This window comes from Symphalangus syndactylus, chromosome 7, assembly GCF_028878055.3.
Source record: "Symphalangus syndactylus isolate Jambi chromosome 7, NHGRI_mSymSyn1-v2.1_pri, whole genome shotgun sequence".
NCBI classification, from domain to species: domain Eukaryota; kingdom Metazoa; phylum Chordata; class Mammalia; order Primates; family Hylobatidae; genus Symphalangus; species Symphalangus syndactylus.
The window spans coordinates 29,291,279-29,312,958 of NC_072429.2; the positions used below are offsets into that span (position 1 = coordinate 29,291,279).

A 21,680-nucleotide genomic window follows, 5' to 3' on the forward strand; every position below is an offset into this window, starting at 1 on the left:
AGTGTTATTTGAAAGTGGACTTGGATTAGTTGTAAACGTATTTTCCAAACCCTAGGACAATTTGATATGCTGAAAAAGGAGAGAAAATCATGAAAATGCTCAAAGCCACAAAAACCAGAGAAAATATGAAAGACAAAAATAGGAACACAGAATAAGGGCAACAAATAGAAAAAAGTAACAAATATGATAGGTAATAGTTCATCTATATCAACAATCACTTTAGATGTCAAAGATCTAAATATATCAATTAGAAGACAGATCAGAGTAGATCAAAAAAGAAGACTCAACTATTTGTTGTCTGTGATAAACTCAACTTTAAATATAAAGACATATACAGATTAAAAGGAAAGGGATAGAGAAAAATACACTCTGCTAATACTAATCAAAAGTGATTGTAGTGTAACAGAGCAGAGTTCGGAGCAAGGAATGTTATCAGGAATAAAGGGAGACATTATATAATGATGAAGGTGTCAATATTCCAAGAAGACCTAACAGTCCCTAAAGTGTATGCACCTAACAGAGAGCATCAAACTATGTGAGGCAAAAGCTGATAGAACAACAAGGAGAAATAGATGAAGGCACTATTATAGTTGGGGACCTCAATATTCCTCTGTTGGTAAGAGATAGATAAAGCAGGCAGAGTATCAGTAAGGGCATAGTTGAACCCAATAGTACTTCATTCAAGAACAGCAGATTTATACATTCTCAAGATGTCATGGAACATTCACCAAGATAAACCCCATTCTAAGCGGTAAAACACACCTTAACAAATTTAAAAGAATAGAAAGTATACAAAGGCTGCAGTCAGATTTCAACTGAATGAAATTAGAAATCAATAACAGAAAAATAGATGGAAAATCCCCAGATACTTGGAGATTTAGAAAAATACTTTCACCAGGCATGGTGGCTCATGCCTGTATAATCCCAGCAACTTGAGAGGCTAAGGCAGATGTATCATTTGAGGCCAGGAGTTCAAGACCAGCCTGGCCAACGTGGTGAAACTCTGTCTCTGCTAAAAATACAAAAAATTAGCTGGGCGTTGTGGCACATGCCTGTAGTCCCAGCTACCCCGGAGGCTGAGGCAGAAGAATTGCTTGAACCTGGGAGGCAGAGGTTGCAGTGAGCCAAGATGGAGCTCTTGCACTCCAGCCTGGGCAACAGAGCAAGACTCATCTCAAAAGAAAAAAAAAAAAGAAAATTTCAAAGAATTAACCAGAACAAACAAAATAACCAAAACCACTCTTGGAATTAATATGCACTTATAGCAAGGTTATAAGATACAGGTTAATATACAAAAGGTAGTCACTTTTCTATATACCATCAATGAACAATTGGAATTTGCATTAAAAACATATGACTTTGGTTTGAATGTTTGTCCCCTCAAAAATTCATGTTGAAACTTAATCCACAATGTGGCAGTAGTGAGAGAAGGGGCCTTTAAGAGGCTTTGCCCTCATGAATGGATTAATCTATTCATGGATTAATGGATTAATGGGTTATCATGGGAAGGGACTGGTGGCTTATAAGAGGAGGAGAGAACTGGACTAGCATGCTGAGTCCTCTCACCACGTGCTACCCTGTGTTACCTTGGGACTTTGAAGACAGTCCCCACCAGCAAGATAACCTGCACCAGATGCCGCCCATCAACTTTGGACTTCTTAGCCTCCACAATTCTAACAAATGCATTTCTTTATCAATTACCCAGTTTTCAGGTATTTTGTTGCAAGCAACAGAAAGCAGACTATGATGCCATTTATATTAGCACCTTCCCCAAAATGAAATACTTAGGTATATGTCTAACAAAATATGTACAAGATCTAGATGAGAAAAACTACAAAAACTAAAAAAACCTAAATAGAGAGCTATTCCATGTTCTGAATGTGAAGACTTACTATTGTCCAGATACCAATTCTTCCTAACTTGATCTGTAGAATTAACACAATTCCATTAAAACACACACACACACACACACACACACACACAAACAGCGGGGTGTGGTGGTTCATGCCTATAATCCCAGAACTTTGGGAGGCCAAGGTGGGCAGATCACTTGAGGCCAGGAGTTTGAGATCAGCCTGGCCAACATGGTGAAACCCCAGCTCTACCAAAAATACAAAAGAAAAAATAAATTAGCTGGGCGTGGTGGTGAGCACCTGTAGTCCCAGCTACTCAGGAAGCTGAAGCATGAGAATTGCTTGAACCCTGGAGGCAGAGGTTGCAGTGAGCCAAGATCATGCCACTGCGCTCCAGCCTGGGCGACAGAGTGAAACTGTATTTAAAAAAAAAAAGCAAGTTATTTTTTGGATATCAATAAACTGATTCTAAAGTTTATATGGAGAGGTAAAGACCCAGCATAGCCGACTCCATATTGAAGGAGAACAAATTTGGAGGACCTATCTGTCAAGCCTTACTATAAAGCTATAGCGGTCAAGACAGTGGTGTTGGAGAAAGAATAGACAAATAGATCAATGAGGAGTAGTAGAACCCAAAAATAAAACTCATAAAATACTGATCTTTGACAATGAAGCAAAGGCAAATACAATGGAGTCAAGCTAGTCACTTCAACAATAACAAAAAAACTAGACACCCATAAGTAAAAAAAAAAAGAATCTAGACACAGATCTTACCCTCTTTAAGAAATTAACTCACGGTCGGGCGCGGTGGCTCACGCTTGTAATCCCAGCACTTTGGGAGGCCGAGGCGGGCAGATCACGAGGTCAGGAGATCGAGACCACAGTGAAACCCCGTCTCTACTAAAAATACAAAAAATTAGCCGGGTGTGGTGGCAGGTGCCTGTAGTCCCAGCTACTCAGAGAGGCTGAGGCAGGAGAATGGCGTGAACCCGGGAGGCGGAGCTTGCAGTGAGCCGAGATTGCGCCACTGCACTCCAGCCTGGGTGACAGAGCGAGACTCCGTCTTAAAAAAAAAAAAAAAAAAAAAAAAGAAATTAACTCACAATGGATATTATAGACCTAAATATAAAATGCAAAACTGTGAAACTCTTTGAATACAACATAGAAGAAAACCTTGATGATCTTGGGTATGGTGATGACTTTTTAGACACAACATCAAAGGCATGATTCTTGCAAGCAACAATTGATAAGCTGGACTTCATTAAATTAAAAATTTCTGGCTAGGTGTGGTGGCTTCTATCTGTAATCCCATCACTTTGGGAGACCAAGGTGGGAAGATCACTAGAGCTCCCAAGGTTGAGACCAACCTGGGCAAGAAGGTGAAACCTGGTTTCTCCAAAAAAAAAAAAAAAAAAAAAAAATTAGCTGGTCACGGTGGCACGTACTTGTAGTCCCAGCTACTCAGGAGGCTGAGGTGAGAGGATGGCCTGAGCCCAGCGGCAGAGGTTGCATTGAGCCAAGAGTGCACCATTGCACTCTAGCCTGGGCGATAGAGCCAGATCTTGTCTCAAATAATAATAATAATAAAAATAAATAAAAACTTCTGCAGTGTGATGACAATATGAAGAGAATGAGAACATAAGCCATGAATTGGGAGAAAATATTTGCAGAAAACATATCTGATAAACAACCTTTATCCAAAAAATATCAAGAGCTGTTAAAACTCAACAATAAGAAAATTAGCAACCCAAATGAAAAATAGGCAAAGGACCTGAACAGACACCTTACCAAAGAAGATACACAGATGGAAAATAAGCACATAAAAAGATGTTCAATATCGTACGTTATTAGAGGATTGCTGATTAAAACAGCAAGATACCACTACCTATATAGCTATTACAATGGCCCAAATCCAAAACACTGACAAGATCAAATGCCAATGAGGATGTGGAGCAATAGGAATTCTCATTCATTACTGGTGGAAATGCAAAGTGGCACAGCCACTTTGAAAGACAGCCTAGCAGTTTATTTTATTTTTTATTTTTATTATTTTTTAGATGGAGTCTTACTCTGTCACCCAGGCTGGAGTGCAGTGGCTTGATCTCAGCTCAGTGCAAGCTCCGCCTCCCAGGTTCAAGTGATTCTCCTGCCTCAGCCTCCCAAGTAGCTGGGATTACAGGCATGTGCCACCACCCCTGGCTAATTTTTGTGTTTTTAGTACAGACGGGGTTTCACCATGTTGGCCAGGCTGGTCTCAAACTTCCAACCTCAGGTGATACACCTACCTAGGCCTCCCAAAGTACTGGGATTACAGACATGAGCCACTGCATCCCACCAAAGTCTGGCGGTTTATTACACAACTAAACATACTTTTATTTTACCATCCAGCAATCAGGCTCCTTGGTATTTACTCAAATGAATTGAAAACTTATGTCCACACAAGAATCTGCACACTAATGTTTATTCATAATCTAGCTTTATCCATAATTGCCAAAAACTTGGAAGCAACCAAAGTATCCTTTAATAGGGGAATTAATATATATACTGCAGTATATATAGACAATGGGATAAAGAAGTAAGCTATCGGGTGGAGCCCACCACAGCTCAAGGAGGCCTGCCTGCCTCTGTAGGCTCCACCTCTGGGGGCAGGGCACAGACAACCAAAAACTCAGCGAGAACCTCCACAGCCTTAAATGTCCCTGTCTGACTGACAGCTTTGAAGAGAGTAGTGGTTCTCCCAGCACGCAGCTGGAGATCTGAGAACGGACAGACTGCTTCCTAAAGTGGGTCCCTCACCCCTGAGCAGCCTAACTGGGAGGCACCCCCCCAGTAGGGACAGACTGACACCTCATTCAACCGGGTACTCCTCTGAGACAAAACTTTCAGAGGAACTATCAGACAGCTGAATTTGTGGTCTCACGAAAATCCGCTGTTCTGCAGCCACCGGTGCTGACACCCAGCCAAACAGGGTCTGGAGTGGACCTCTAGTAAACCCCAACAGACCTGCAGCTGAGGGTCTTGTCTGGTAGAAGGAAAATTAACAAACAGAAAGGACATCCACACCAAAAACCCATCTGTACATCACCATCATCGAAGACAAAAAGTAGACAAAACCACAAAGATGGGGAAAAAACAGACCAAAAAAACTGGAAACTCTAAAAAACAGAGCACCTCTCCTCCTCCAAAGGAACGCAGTTCCTCACCAGCAACGGAACAAAGCTGGATGGAGGATGACTTTGATGAGTTGAGAGAAGAAGGCTTCAGACGATCAAACTACTCTGAGCTACGAGAGGAAATTCAAAACAATAGCAAAGAAGTTAAAAACTTTGAAAAAAAATTAGAAGAATGGATAACTAGAATAACCAATGGAGAGAAGGGCTTAAAGGAGCTGATGGAGCTGAAAGCCAAGTTTCGAGAACTACGCGAAGAATGCAGAAGCCTCAGTAGCAGATGCGATCAACTGGAAGAAAGGGTATCGCTGATAGAAGATGAAATGAATGAAATGAAGAGAGAAGGGAAGTTTAGAGAAAAAAGAATAAAAAGAAATGAACAAAGCCTCCAAGAAATTTGGGACTATGTGAAAAGACCAAACCTACATCTGATTGGTGTACCTGAAAATGATGGGGAGAATGGAACCAAGTTGGAAAACACTCTGCAAGATATTATCCAGGAGAACTTCCCCAATCTAGCAAGGCAGGCCAGCATTCAGATTCAGGAAATACAGAGAATGCCACAAAGATACTCCTCGAGAAGGGCAACTCCAAGACACATAATTGTCAGATTCACCAAAGTTGAAATGAAGGAAAAAATGTTAAGGGCAGCCAGAGAGAAAGGTCGGGTTACCCACAAAGGGAAGCCCATCAGACTAACAGCTGATCTCTCAGCAGAAACTCTACAAGCCAGAAGAGAGTGGGGGCCGATATTCAACATTCTTAAAGAAAAGAATTTTCAACCCAGAATTTCCTATCCCGCCAAACTAAGCTTCATAAGTGAAGGAGAAATAAAATACTTTACAGACAAGCAAACGCTGAGTGATTTTGTCACCACCAGGCCTGCCCTAAAAGAGCTCCTGAAGGAAGCACTAAACATGGAAAGGAACAACCGGTACCAGCCCCTGCAAAAACATGCCAAATTGTAAAGACCATCGAGGCTAGGAAGAAACTATAGCAACTAATGAGCAAAATAACCAACTAACATCATAATGACAGGATCAGATTCACACATAACAATATTCACGTTAAATGTAAATGGGCTAAATGCTCCAATCAAAAGACACAGACTGGCAAACTGGATAAGGAGTCAGGACCCATCAGTGTGCTGTATTCAGGAAACCCATCTCATGTGCAGAGACACACATAGACTCAAAATAAAGGGATGGAGGAAGATCTATCAAGCAACTGGAAAACAAAAAAAGGCAGGGGTTGCAATCCTAGTCTCTGATAACATAGACTTTAAACCAACAAAGATCAAAAGAGACAAAGAAGGCCATTACATAATGGTAAAGGGATCAATTCAACAAGAAGAGCTAACTATCCTAAATATATACGCACCCAACACAGGAGCACCCAGATTCATAAAGCAAGTCCTCAGTGACCTACAAAGGGACTTAAACTCCCACACAATAATAATGGGAGATTTTAACACCCCACTGTCAGCATTGGACAGATCAACGAGACAGAAAGTTAACAAGGATATCCAGGAATTGAACTCAGCTCTACATAAAGTGGACCTAATAGACATCTACAGAACTCTCCACCCCAAATCAACAGAATATACATTTTTTTCAGCACCACACCACACCTATTCCAAAATTGACCACATAGTTGGAAGTAAAGCTCTTCTCAGCAAATGTAAAAGAACAGAGATTATAACAAACTGTCTCTCAGACCACAGTGCAATCAAACTAGAACTCAGGATTAAGAAACTCAGTCAAAACCGCTCAACTACATGGAAACTGAACAACCTGCTCCTGAATGACTATTGGGTACATAATGAAATGAAGGCAGAAATAAAGATGTTCTTTGAAACCAACGAGAACAAAGACACAACATACCAGAATCTCTGGGACATGTTCAAAGCAGTGTGTAGAGGGAAATTTATAGCACTAAATGCCCACAAGAGAAAGCAGGAAAGATCCAAAATTGACACCCTAACATCACAATTAAAAGAACTAGAAAAGCAAGAGCAAACACATTCAAAAGCTAGCAGAAGGCTAGAAATAACTAAAATCAGAGCAGAACTGAAGGAAATAGAGACACAAAAAACCCTTCAAAAAATTAATGAATCCAGGAGCTGGTTTTTTGAAAAGATCAACAAAATTGATGGACCGCTAGCAAGACTAATAAAGAAGAAAAGAGAGAAGAATCAAATAGATGCAATAAAAAACGAAAAAGGGGATATCACCACCGATCCCACAGAAATACAATCTACCATCAGAGAATACTACAAACACCTCTATGCAAATAAACTAGAAAATCTAGAAGAAATGGATAAATTCCTCGACAAATACACCCTCCCAAGACTAAACCAGGAAGAAGTTGAATCTCTGAATAGACCAATAACAGGTTCTGAAATTGTGGCAATAATCAATAGCTTACCAACCAAAAAGAGTCCAGGACCTGATGGATTCACAGCTGAATTCTACCAGAGGTACAAGGAGGAACTGGTACCATTCCTTCTGAAACTATTCCAATCGATAGAAAAAGAGGGAATCCTCCCTAACACATTTTACAAAGCCAGCATCGTCCTGATACCAAAACCTGGCAGAGACATAACCAAAAAAGAGAATTTCAGACCAATATCCTTGATGAACATTGATGCAAAAATCCTCAATAAAATACTGGCAAACCGAATCCAGCAGCACATCAAAAAGCTTATCCACCATGATCAAGTGGGCTTCATCCCTGGGATGCAAGGCTGGTTCAACATACGCAAATCAATAAATGTAATCCAGCATATAAACAGAACCAAAGACAAAAACCACATGATTATCTCAATAGATGCAGAAAAGGCCTTTGACAAAATTCAACAACCCTTCATGCTAAAAACTCTCAATAAATTAGGTATTGATGGGACATATCTCAAAATAATAAGAGCTATCTACAACAAACCCACAGCCAATATCATACTGAATGGGCAAAAACTGGAAGCATTCCCTCTGAAAACTGGCACAAGACAGGGATGCCCTCTCTCACCGCTCCTATTCAACATAGTGCTGGAAGTTCTGGCCAGAGCAATCAGGCAGGAGAAGGAAATAAAGGGTATTCAATTAGGAAAAGAGGAAGTCAAATTGTCCCTGTTTGCAGATGACATGATTGTATATCTAGAAAACCCCATTGTCTCAGCCCAAAATCTCCTTAAGCTGATTAGCAACTTCAGCAAAGTCTCAGGATACAAAATTAATGTACAAAAATCACAAGCATTCTTGTACACCAATAACAGACAAGCAGAGAGCCAAATCATGAGTGAACTCCCATTCACAATTGCTTCAAAGAGAATAAAATACCTAGGAATCCAACTTACAAGGGATGTGAAGGACCTCTTCAAGGAGAACTACAAACCACTGCTCAATGAAATAAAAGAGGATACAAACAAATGGAAGAACATTCCATGCTCATGGGTTGGAAGAATCAATATCGTGAAAATGGCCATACTGCCCAAGGTAATTTATAGATTCAATGCCATCCCCATCAAGCTACCAATGACTTTCTTCACAGAATTGGAAAAAACTACTTTAAAGTTCATATGGAACCAAAAAAGAGCCCGCATCGCCAAGTCAATCCTAAGCCAAAAGAACAAAGCTGGAGGCATCACACTACCTGACTTCAAACTATACTACAAGGCTACAGTAACCAAAACAGCATGGTACTGGTACCACAACAGAGTCATAGATCAATGGAACAGAACAGAGCCCTCAGAAATGATGCCGCATAGCTACAACTATCTGATCTTTGACAAACCTGACAAAAACAAGAAATGGGGAAAGGATTCCCTATTCAATAAATGGTGCTGGGAAAACTGGCTAGCCATATGTAGAAAGCTGCAACTGGATCCCTTCCTTACACCTTATACAAAAATTAATTCAAGATGGATTAAAGACTTATATGTTAGACCTAAAACCATTAAAATCCTACAAGAAAACCTAGGCAATACCATTCAGGACATAGGCGTGGGCAAGGACTTCATGTCTAAAACACAAAAAGCAATGGCAACAAAAGCCAAAATTGACAAATGGGATCTCATTAAACTAAAGAGCTTCTGCACAGCAAAAGAAACTATCATCAGAGTGAACAGGCAACCTACAGAATGGGAGAAAATTTTTGCAACCTACTCATCTGACAAAGGGCTAATATCCAGAATCTACAATGAACTCAAACAGATTTACAAGAAAAAAACAAACAGCCCCATCAAAAAGTGGGCAGAGGACATGAACAGACACTTCTCAAAAGAAGACATTTATGCAGCCAAAAAGCACATGAAGAAATGCTCCTCATCACTGGCCATCAGAGAAATGCAAATCAAAACCACAGTGAGATACCATCTCACACCAGTTAGAATGGCCATCATTAAAAAATCAGGAAACAACAGGTGCTGGAGAGGATGTGGAGAAATAGGAACACTTTTACACTGTTGGTGGGACTGTAAACTAGTTCAACCATTGTGGAAGTCAGTGTGGCGATTCCTCAGGGATCTCGAACTAGAAATACCATTTGACCCAGCCATCCCATTACTGGGTATATACCCAAAGGACTATAAATCATGCTGCTATAAAGACACATGCACACGTATGTTTATTGTGGCACTATTCACAATAGCAAAGAGTTGGAACCAACCCAAATGTCCAACAACGATAGACTGGATTAAGAAAATGTGGCACATATACACCATGGAATACTATGCAGCCATAAAAAATGATGAGTTCGTGTCCTTTGTAGGGACATGGATGAAACTGGAAAACATCATTCTCAGTAAACTATCCCAAGGACAAAAAACCAAACACCGCATGTTCTCACTCATAGGTGGGAATTGAACAATGAGAACTCATGGACACAGGAAGGGGAACATCACGCTCCGGGGACTGTTGTGGGGTTGGGGGAGGGGGGAGGGACAGCATTAGGAGATACACCTAATGCTAAATGACGAGTTAATGGGTGCAGGAAATCAACATGGCACATGGATACATATGTAACAAACCTGCACATTGTGCACATGTACCCTAAAACCCTAAAGTATAATAAAAAAAAAAAAAAAAAAAAAGAAGTAAGCTATCAAGCCATGAAAAGACATAGAGGAAACTTAGATGCCAATTACTAAGTGAAAGAAGCCAGTGTGAAAAGGCTTCATGCTGTGTGATTCCAACTGCATGCATTCTGGAAAAGGCAAAACTGTGAAGACAGTAAAAAAGATTAGTGATGATCAAGAATTAGTGGGGAGGAAGGGATGAATGGGCAGAACACAGAGGATTTTTAGGGCAGTGAAACTATTCCATATGTCATTGTAATGGTGGATACATGGCATACATTTGTTAAAACCCATAGAATGTGTCAAGAGTGAAGTCTAAGGTAAACTATGAATTTGGGGTGATGATGTGTTAATATAAGTTCATCAATTGTAACAAATCTACAGTGTGAGATATAGATAGTTGGGGGAGAGGTTTTGTTTATGTGTGCCAGGAGATACATGGGAACTCTCTGTACTAGCTTCTCAATTTTGCTATGAACCTAAAACTTCTCTAAAAATAAAGTTTATTAATTAAAAAAATGTTTCTATTAGGGTCATATGGGAGAAAACAGGCATTGGTGCCTCTTTCCTGGCTCTTCTTTGAGCTGAGGAGGCATCATTCAGATGTCAGTGTTTCCAAGGACAGGCCTCCTGAATTCAGCCCAATTTCCAGAGTGACAAGGAGGCAATGAGAAAAACTTATTTGGCCAGGAGTTTGAAGCTGGGATGACCCATGAACCTTGGCATGACAGTCCATGGCTCCCTCAGGCAATATCACCTCTTCAGGCCTCAGTTTGCTCATCTATGGTAATATCAGAGTAGCACTGTTTTTATAGACAGTGACTTTAGTGTTACTCACGTTGTGGTTTGAATCCAGGCTTTGGCTCCAACCTGGCTACCATATGAATATTTTATTTTATTTTTTTTTTATTATTATACTTTAGGTTTTAGGGTACATGTGCACAATGTGCAGGTTTGTTACATATGTATCCATGTGCCATGTTGTTTTGCTGCACCCATTAACTCGTCCTTTAGCATTAGGTATATCTCCTAATGCTGTCCCTCCCCCGTCCCCCCACCCCACAACAGTCCCTGGAGTGTGATGTTCCCCTTCTTGTGTCCATGAGTTCTCATTGTTCAATTCCCACCTATGAGTGAGAACATGTGGTGTTTGGATTTTTGTCCTTGTGATAGTTTACTGAGAATGATGTTTTCCAGTTTCATCCATGTCCCTACAAAGGACATGAACTCATCACTTTTTATGGCTGCATAGCATTCCATGGTGTACATGTGCCACATTTTCTTAATTCAGTCTATTGTTGTTGGACATTTGGGTTGGTTCCAAGTCTTTGCTATTGTGAATAGTGCCGCAATAAACATACGTGTGCATGTGTCTTTATAGCAGCATGATTTATAGTCCTTTGAGTATATACCCAGTAATGGGATGGCTGGGTCAAATGGTATTTCTAGTTCTAGATCCCTGAGGAATCGCCACAATGACTTCCACAATGGTTGAACTAGTTTACAGTCCCACCAACAGTGTAAAAGTGTTCCTATTTCTCCACATCCTCTTCAGCACCTGTTGTTTCCTGACTTTTTAATGATGGCCATTCTAACTGGTATGAGATGGTATCTCATTGTGGTTTTGATTTGCATTTCTCTGATGGCCAGTGATGATGAGCATTTTTTCATGTGTTTTTTGGCTGCATAAATGTCTTCTTTTGAGAAGTGTCTGTTCATGTCTTTCGCCCACTTTTTGATGGGGTTGTTTGTTTTTTTCTTGTAAATTTGTTTGAGTTCATTGTAGATTCTGGATATTAGCCCTTTGTCAGATGAGTAGGTTGCAAAAATTTTCTCCCATTCTGTAGGTTGCCTGTTCACTCTGTATGAATATTTTCTAGTTCCCATTGTACCACTACCTCCAGGCTCAGTTGCCTCATCTGTAAAGTAGGAGTATCAGTAGTACTTACCAGAGAGGATAAAATGAGGTGATGCACTAGGCACATTGTAAGCCTTGTCCAATCAATAGTAACTATTATTATTCAGTTGAACCATATGACATTACCAATGCTTAACTATTTCTGACCTACAAAATCAACACTTCCTCATAGTTTAACCTAAGATCTCTTCATGGGACTGTTATGGGCATTAAATGAGATGATGTAGGCACTGTGCTTGGAACCAGTCAGGGTGCTCCAGATATGATAGTAGTTATTATGCACCACGCTGGGGACAGTACCCAATGCTGACAAATCTAAGGACACAAGTCATATGTCAAGAAACTTGATCTTCCTCTGTAATCGGTCACTTAATTTACCTGTCAGTTCCTATCAGCTCCTTTCTTTTATGCCCCTCCCCCTACCATAATTGTTATAGTGGAAACCTTATCTCAGACTCTCTGTAGATTTTAGCAGATGCTGGGCACGTAATAGGTACTCATTGAACACTTGCTGAATGAATGATTTCATGAGCTTTGTGAGTTATCCAGGGTTTAGGGAGATTTGCTTCTCTTGTGAATTATTTGAAAAAAAAAAAAAAACAGAAATAAAGACTGACGTCTTTAATATACCCATAAAACTTGAGTAAAAGACTCTATTTAGGCTTTAATTCCTTTCATTGAAATGAATATAATCATCCTACCTGGCTACATCATGGAGTATTTGAAGAACAAGATAATTGCTAAGAAGCTACACATCCATTACAATGGCTAAAATCAAAAGAACTGGCAATACCAAGTGCTGCAAGGATGCAGAGCAACCAGAACTTTCATACCCTGCTTGTGGGAAGGCAAAATTTCACATCCACTTTGGAAAATATTTTTTGCAGTTTCTTGTAAAGTGAAACATACACTTAACCACGATACCCAGTGGAATTGCTTTCACCCTACAGAAACGAAAGATTGTGTTCACATAAAACCTGAATATATATATATAGTGACTTTATTCATAATCATCAAAAAGTGAAACACCCAAATATCCTTCATGGGTGACTGAATAAACTGACAATGATACATCTATACAATGGAGTACTACTGAACAATAAAAAGGAAGGAAATACTGATAATGCAATGATCTGGATGAATCTCAAATGCACTATGCTAAGTGAAAGAAACCATATCCAGAGTCTATATCCTGTGTGGTTCTATTTATGTGACATTCTGGAAAAGGCAACTTGAGAAGGACGTAAAATAGACCAGTGATTCCAGGAGTGAGGGGAGTGGCTAAATGCAAAGAGATAGGAGGAAAGTTTTTGGTGTGGTCTTGACTGTGCAAGTGGTTATTCCACTGTGTGTGCTTGTCAAAACTCATGGAACCATAGATTTAAAAAATGGAGAATGTTAATATATGTAAATTATACCTAAGTAAACAGAACTTTAAAGAAAAGAGCAAGTTGCTGAGAAAATGGTTCACAAAGCAAAGTTATCACAGGTCAAACATTATTCCCATAACAGGGACTCAACAAAGATGATTCTTCAATGAGGGGCTTGAAAGTTTGTGCTGAGCCAGGATGAGATAATTATTATTAATTGTTTAACTTCTAATTTGTTTAATTAAACATTGATTGTGTTTCCCAAATGCTGGAGGGCTTAGTGAAGAACAAGGTCCAGCTCTTATTCACAAGGGGCTCACAATCTAGGGAAAGGGATAGGAAAAAGACAATAATAATATAACATGACCATTATCATTGATAATAATTAGAGAACAAGTATAATTAGACTCTTCACACATTATACAACTAAAAGCACAAGCTAGGCATTATAAATAACACCCCACCTCTTAGTACTCATTAGCAGTAGAAGGAGGGTAATTCTGGCTAGCATTCATTGACTGCCTACTATGTGGTGGGTGCTATTCTAAATACCCATTTAAGCCTCACAAAAACTGTCATTATCATTGTCCTTTATAGATGAGACAACAACATCACAGAAAAATTTAGTGGCCCAAGTTCACACAGCTACGAAGGGACAGAAAAGGGATTTAACGCCTGGCAGGATGGCCACTTCCTAAGCATAATGTTAATAGTATATTCCAGCTAGAGATAAACAGTGACCTGTGTTACCTCAACTCCCACATTCTGGAACTGGTTGCTGTAACTTTGGCTCAGTTTTCCCATCGTCAGAGGAGAAAGTCAGCCATATATACAGAGGTCAAGTTTGCAAAACTCTCTGTTTAACATACCAGGAAAAACTCTTTTTCCTTTTGTGTTCCTTTCTGTTTTTAATACTTACCCACCCTCCCATGACTAAAGTAATATAGTTATGTGCCATATAATGACATTTCAGTCAACGAGACAGATGCCAGACAGATGCCTGATCCCATAAGACTGAAACATTCCTGTCCCCTAATGGCATCATAGCCCGTCGTAGCTCTCTGCCTTGTACTTTCTATGTTTAGATGCACAAGTACTTACAATTGTGTTACAGTTGCCTGAAGTATTCAGTACAGTAGGATGCTGTACAGGTTTGTCGCCCAGAAGCAATAGGCTATATCATATGGCCTGGTTGTATAGTAGGCTATGCCATCTAGGTTTGTGTAAGTGCACTCTATGATGTTCCCATGACAAAATCGCCTAATGATGTGTTTCAGAATGTATCCCTGTCATTAAGCAATGCATGACTGTACTTCATTATTGTAGAAAATGAAAGAGAGAGAAAGAACAAACAGTAAAACAAAACCAAACAAAAAAAACCCTGTCATCCATAGTTTTACCATGCAGAGGTAACCACTGTTAACATTTTGGCATGGTTCCTTCTAGTCTTTTTAAAAATATCTTTTATTTACATAGCTGAGATCAGACTTAAATGTAATTTTGGACCCTGCTTTTTTTCACCTACCATCAGAGCAGAAACTCCCAACATTTTAAGCGGCTGCATAATAATCCATCTTATGGATATTCTATAATTTATGAACTGTTCTTTCACAGTTGAATATTTAGGTTGTTTCCAATATTTTCACTATTATAAATAACACCATTATGAGCATTCTAGTCCATAAATCTGTGTGTGCATTGCAGATTATTTTTTTAGGATAGTTTCCCAGAAATGTAATTACTAGGTTAAATGTCATGAATATTTCAAAGATTATGTAGCGACTTAATATTCTTTATAAATAACATATACGTTCTTTACAAATACATGGGAAGACTTCTATGAGGTCAAAGCTGTATATATACTCGTTCCTGTGGATAAGTGGGGAGGACGAGTAGGATGAGACTACACTGGGAACTCTGTGACTCCTTGGTCGTGCATGAATCACTGGACTTTTTGTCTTGTGAGCCACCTCCCAATTTTCAGGCCTACGTGCTGATTAAATATTGATCAGCTGAGGGCCAATAAAGGGAGGGGAACTTTGAGTATGGAGTTTGTATGTCTTTTGCAAGGAGACCTGTCTACAAAGTCAGTTAGGCATGGCACTTCAGCATTTTCCACTTGTCATGGAACTTTCACTTCCATCATCTCAATTGCTCGTCACAGCTCCTGGGTGAGATGCACTGGTGGCAGGCATTCCCGTTCCCAAGTTATTCAGCAGAAACTCAGTCCCAGAAAGGAGAAGTGACCCAGCCAAGGTCACAGAGCTGGTTGGAGAGAAAACTGGGACTAGAATTTTAGTCTCATGGCTCTAGGGTTATAGCCATAATTATAGACTACATTTGTCTCTCCCACCCCCCAAATTCATACGTTGGAACCTTAACCCCCAATGTGACTGGATTTGGAGACACGGCTTCTAAGGAGGTAATGAAGGTTAAATGAGGTCACGAGGGTGGGGCCCTACTCCGATAGGATTGATGTCTTTATAATAAGAGGAAGAGAAGCTGGGCACGGTGGCTTGCACCTGTAATCCCAGCACTTTGGGAGGCCGAGGTGGGTGGATCACTTGAGGTCAGGAGTTCGAGACCAGCCTGGCCAATATGGTGAGACCCTCATCTCTACTAAAAGTACAAAAAATTAGCTGGGCATGGTGGTACACACCTGTAATCCCAGATACTCAGGAGGCTGAGACAGGAGAATTGTTTAATCTGGGAGGTGGAGGTTGCAGTGAGCTGAGATTGTGCCACTGTACTCCAGCCTGGGTGACAGAGCAAGACTTCATCTCAAAAATAAAATAAAATAAGATAAAATAATAAGAGGAGGAGACCCACCAGAGCATCCCCTCCACTCTCCTCTCTGTCTCACTGATGTGCAGAGAAGAGGCCATGTGAGGGCACAGTGAGGAGGTGGCCATTCTACAGGCCAGGAAGAGAGGCCTTGCCAGAAAGCAAGCCTGATGGGAGCTTGAGCTTGGACTTCTAGCCTCCAGAACTTTGAGAAAATAAATTTCTGGCCGGGTGTGGTTTCTCTCGCCTGTAATCCCAGCACTTTGGGAGGCTGAGGAGGGAGGATTGCTTGAGCCCAGGAGTTTAAGACCAGCCTCGCCTACATGGCAAAATCCCATCTCAACAAAAATATACAAAAATTAGCCAGGTGTGGTGGTGTGTGCCTGTAGTCCTAGCTACTTGGGAAGTGGAAGGATTGCTTAAGCCTGGGAGGTAGAGGTTGTAGTGAGCCAAGATAGCACCACTGCACTCCAGCCTGGGCAACAGAGAGAGACTCTGCCTCAAAAAAAAAAAAAAAAAAAAAAAAAAAGTCTGTTGTTTAAGCCACCAGTCTGTGTTATTTTGTTTTGGCAGCCTTAAGAGACTAATACAGGTTTTGATCCTGAGAAGTGGGCTATGCTATAACAAAATACCTAAAAATGCGGAAGTGAGTTTGGAACCGGGTAATGGGTAGAGGCTGCATGAGCTTTGAGGTGCATGCTAGAAAAAGCCAAGATTGCTTTGAAGGACTGTTAATAGAAGTGTAGATGTTAAAGGTGATTCTGGCCAGGGCTCAGGAAGACAGGAGGAGAGCTATAGAGAAAGCTTCTGTCATCTTAGAGACTGCATATATCACCAGGAACAGAATATTAGTAGAAATATGAATATTAAGAGCTATTCTGGTGAGGTCTACAATGGAAATGAGGAACATGTTATTGGAAACTGGAGGAAAGGTGATTCTTGTGTAGGGGCTAAGGGAAAACTTCTCCTTTGCCCTCTGAAGTTTCAGCAAAAAATCAACTCACAAAAGGCAGATTAACTGGAGACAGTGCATACAAATTTATTACCACGCATGGGAGAGAATCACGGAGTGATTGTCCAATATCCCATTGGGGTACGGAGGTTTATATACCCTACTTCTTAGGGGAAAGGGAGATAGGGGAGTGCGGATGATTTTAGGGGGATAGTACATGATTTTTAGGGGAATTCAGTGGGCTTGAAGAACATACAATGGCCTAGGACAGAGTCTTTTGGCCCACAGACCTGACAATAGTTTGTGACAAAAGTCTGTTCAGGTGTGTTGACAGACTTCAGTCTTCCTGCGATATGAATGCAGTTAATGAAAACACAGGGAAGGCACCCGAGACTGTTGTCTTCTTTGGCAGGTCCAGACTTTAGGCAGATAAGGGAACTTCAGAGAACAACTTCATGCTGTGCTTTGGGAGAGACAAAGGATTGAGAGACAGGAGAGTGTGGGGAAAGGTCAAAGAGACCTTAAGACTTCTTTAGTTTAATGTGTCAAAGTGCCATATCTTGGGCTATTGGTTTCTGAACCCCAATACTACTTACAACGTGGCAAAGGGTTCAGCTGAATTGCTGTGATATTATTATATATGTGTATATTGGTTTTCATCCATGGTTCCTGGCTCATATCTCCCATAGCCCTTGTTATAGTCTTTTGTTATGATGTTGGGGCACTTTAGGCCTCAGAAACAGGTGTCGGGAAACAGAATCTGACCTTCTTCTGCCCTTCTTTCACCTGCCTACAGCAGGACTATAATCTAATTATGGGTCATAGACCCTCATTGCAGAGATGATCCGGCCCTATACTCTTTATTTTTTATTTTTCAAGTATAGAATGCGTCATGAATTTTCATGTCATCCTTCCACAGGAGCCAGGGTAATCTCTGTATCTTTCCAATTTAATAGATGTAGTGCTGAAGCAAGCTGCCCTATACTCTTGAGGAAGGAATATTGCACAGAGAGGTCAAGAAGAATCTAAAGACACAGGCCTTGCTGGGTTTATGTAAACAAGCGCTTCCCTGAGTTCTGTGAGCTGCTCTGGTAAACTAGTCGAACCCAAAGAGGTGTCCTGGGAACCCCAACTGGAAGCCAGTCGGTCAGAAGTTCTGGAAGAACACAAGTCTGGTGTCTGAAGGGGGCCCAGTCTTGGAAACTGAGCCCTCAACCTGTGGGATCTGATGCTGTCTATAGTGTCCAAATTGATTGATGCTTGGCGTGTGGGGAAAGCCCCCACATCTTTGATTACAGAGGTCTTCTCTGTTGATGGTTGTGTTGAGTGAGAGAAGAGGAAAAAGCACTTTGAGTTTGTGTTTTCTCCACCACCAATTGTGTTCTAGTGTTTTGTGGAAAGTAGAAATTTCAAGTGATGAACTTAAATATTTAGCTGCAGAGATTTCCAGAGTGTTGAAGATGAGGCCTGGCTTCTCCTCGGTACTTATGTAAAATGTGAGTGGATGGAGATAAATGGAAGGAATTGCTGAGCAAAAAGGAAACAGAACTTGAAGATTTGGAAAATTATCGGCCTATTCATATTGAAAAAAATGAAAAAGGATTTTCTGGAGAGGACACGAAGGGTGTGGCTGGACAATAACCCATGGAGCTAGTCAGCCATCTCTTTAGAAGCCAGAAATAGAGATGGGTTTTACCAGCAAAGACATTGCCAGTTTAGACCAAAAGGAATAAAGACAGGATGAAACAAAGGAAGGCTTTTAGAATTTTGTTCTACCGGACAGGACAATACAGCTTGCTTCATTCTTTAAGAAAAATGATTCACAGATCATCAGGGTTGCCACTCCCACCACAGCGGGCTGTTGGGGAGGCAGGGAGTGAAAGGGTGGAGTCTCCTTCTCTTAAACAGGCCAGGCTGCCCCTGCCCAGTGCCTTGGGGTGGGGGACTGTGACAAAGAGCTATGGTGCTGGCCACTGCCTGGTGCTGTGGGGGTGACACTGCTGACCCAGTGGGCCTACAGGGCAGAACATCCAGCCAAAGAAGATTGTTGTAGAGCATTAAGATCTGATGGAATTTGCCTTGCTAGGTTTTGCAATTTTGGGGACCTGTCGCCTTGTTCTTTTCAGTATCTCTCTTTTGGAATCAGCATGTCTATCCTATGCCTGTCCCACCACACTGTATTTGGAAGCTGAGAGGAATTTTGCCTCAGGATGAATCAAACTTCAAGTCTCACCCATATCTAATACAGATGAAATTTAGATGACACTTCAGACTTGGAATTAATGCTGGAATGAGTGAAGACGTTTGGGCTGCTGGGATGGGGTGGATATATTCTGCATGTGAGAAGTGTGAAAGGAAAATAAATCTTAGGACCCCCAAATCACTAAGCCAAGGGAAAAGTCAAGCTGGGAACAATGTCAGGCAAACCTGTCTCCCATTTTATTCTTTTCTTTTTTTTTGAAATGGAGTCTCACTCTGTCGCCCAGGCTGGAGTGCAGTGGCGTGATCTTGGCTCACTGCAACCTCCACTTCCGAGGTTTAAGCGATCTCCTGCCTCAGCTTCCTGAGTAGCTGGGATTACAGGTGTGCCACCACGCCTGGCTAATTTTTTTGTATTTTTAGTAGAGACAGGGTTTCGCCACATTGGTCAGACTGGTCTCGAATTCCTGACCTCAGGTGATCTGCCCGCCTTGGCCTCCCAAAGTGCTGGGATCTTATTCTTAAATAAGATAGCTACAGAGGTAAACAGCTACATACCTTCCTCACAATTTTCACACAAGGAAATTCCTTGTGGACAAAGGACAGACAGAATTTAAAGTCATCCCTCTGAGGCTCACCGGAAACAAATGCATATCTGATTGCTGCTTCTGCCCTATTGTTTATGTAAAAATGCAGATTCACTGAGCTAGACTAAATTGTGTATTCGGTGGAAGGTCAAGGACTCAAAAGAATGTAACCTCTTCTGTTTCTTATTTTACTTATAACCTGGAAGCACCACCCCTTCTGCAGCTTGGAGTTGTCTTGCCTTACCGGACTGGAAGCAATGTACATCGTACACATATTGATTGATGTCTCATGTCTCCCCAAAATATATAAAAGGAGGCTGTATCCCGACCACCCTGGGCACATGTTGGGACCTCCTGAGGCTGTGTCATGAGCACATTCTTAACCTTGGCAAAATTAACCTTCTAAATTGACTGAGACCTATCCCAGATATTTTGGGTTCACAGAAAGATACGAATTTTACAGCAGCTGGAGGAGACTAATGGAGTCCCAAATGACATTAATGGCCAGAACAACTTATTTGATTTCCCTCATGGGTGCCCATGAGTAGGGTTTGATAGACCTACCTAACCATCATCTCCAGGAGTGCCTTGCCCTCTCCAACACATAGCACTTCTCTAGTCAACCTGGGTTTGACTAAAGAGGCTCAGAAAAAGGAACAGACGGACGAGGTTTGAGGCTGGGTTTCTACAACGAGGCTTTGCTAAAACTTGCTGAGGGATCTTAGGCAAGTCATTTCTCTCTCATTATCAGTTTCTCCACCTGGAAAATAAGGTGTATTGCATCAGGCTCTGGAGTTACACGGATGTGGGTTTGAATCTCGGCACTGACATCAGCTGTGTAATCTTGGGCAAGTGGTTTAGCCTCTCAGGTTTGATTTCCTCATTTCTAAAACAGGGATAGTACTAGTACCTACTCCATGGGATTACTGGGCTAATGAAAAGAGATAATGTATGCAGAGTCCCTGGCTAATAAAAGTTATTTTCTTCGATTAATTAAATAAGTGAATACGTGTAAAGTGCTGAAGACAGCGTTTGACAGTTAGCGTTTTATCAGTCTTAGCTATCATGATTTTCTTATTCTAGTACATAGAAAGTCCTCAATAAGTAACAGTAGTTATTATTATTTTTGGTCACATCTCCCTGTGTTTCCCTCCAAAACCCTAACCATCCCCAATTCTGGTTTTCTCCCCCCATGCAGCCCAAGGGTTTTCAGGTCCCAGCGCGATTGTCTGGGCTGTTTCCTCCGCCTGATGTTCCATTTCTCCTTCTCCCGATCTCAGATGTCTTCTCCTCTGGGATTCCTCTGGTCTTCACCACTCCCTCCTCCCAGGCAGAAGGAATGTCTTCTGGATTTGTGTCCTGCTTAAAAAAAAAAAATAAAAAAAGAAGTCCATATAGCACTTAGTTCTTTGTGCCTGGCGGTTGGGTTAACTCTTTCTGAGCCTGTCTCCGAGAGTGGAGGCCCCTGGGGGGACGGCGCTGGGTTAGTCACCTCTGAGTGTCACCCAAGGCGTCTGGCACAGTGCGGGACAGTAAACCGGCCGCTGTGCGGACAGGGGTCCAGTTTAACTCCTGGAAGCCCGAGTCCCCGACCCTCTACAGGCCGCGTCCACCACGAATCCCTCCTCCTTGGGGGCTCGGATTCTCCCTTCCCCGCGGTCTCCCTCACCTGAGCCAGCCCCGCTTCCCCGAGTCTCGCCAGCTCCTCCCCGGCCCCTCCCTCCAGCCCCCTCCGGGCTGGAGCCTCCCCTCCTCCATCCCCTGGCGGAGCCCCGC

At 41.5% G+C, this 21,680-nt stretch overlaps 1 pseudogene; it reads right to left on the reverse strand.

The window, feature by feature from the left end:
- Window positions 1-17,992: 17,992 nt before the first annotated feature.
- Window positions 17,993-18,093, reverse strand: LOC129487053 (uncharacterized; annotated as a pseudogene).
- Window positions 18,094-21,680: the final 3,587 nt, after the last annotated feature.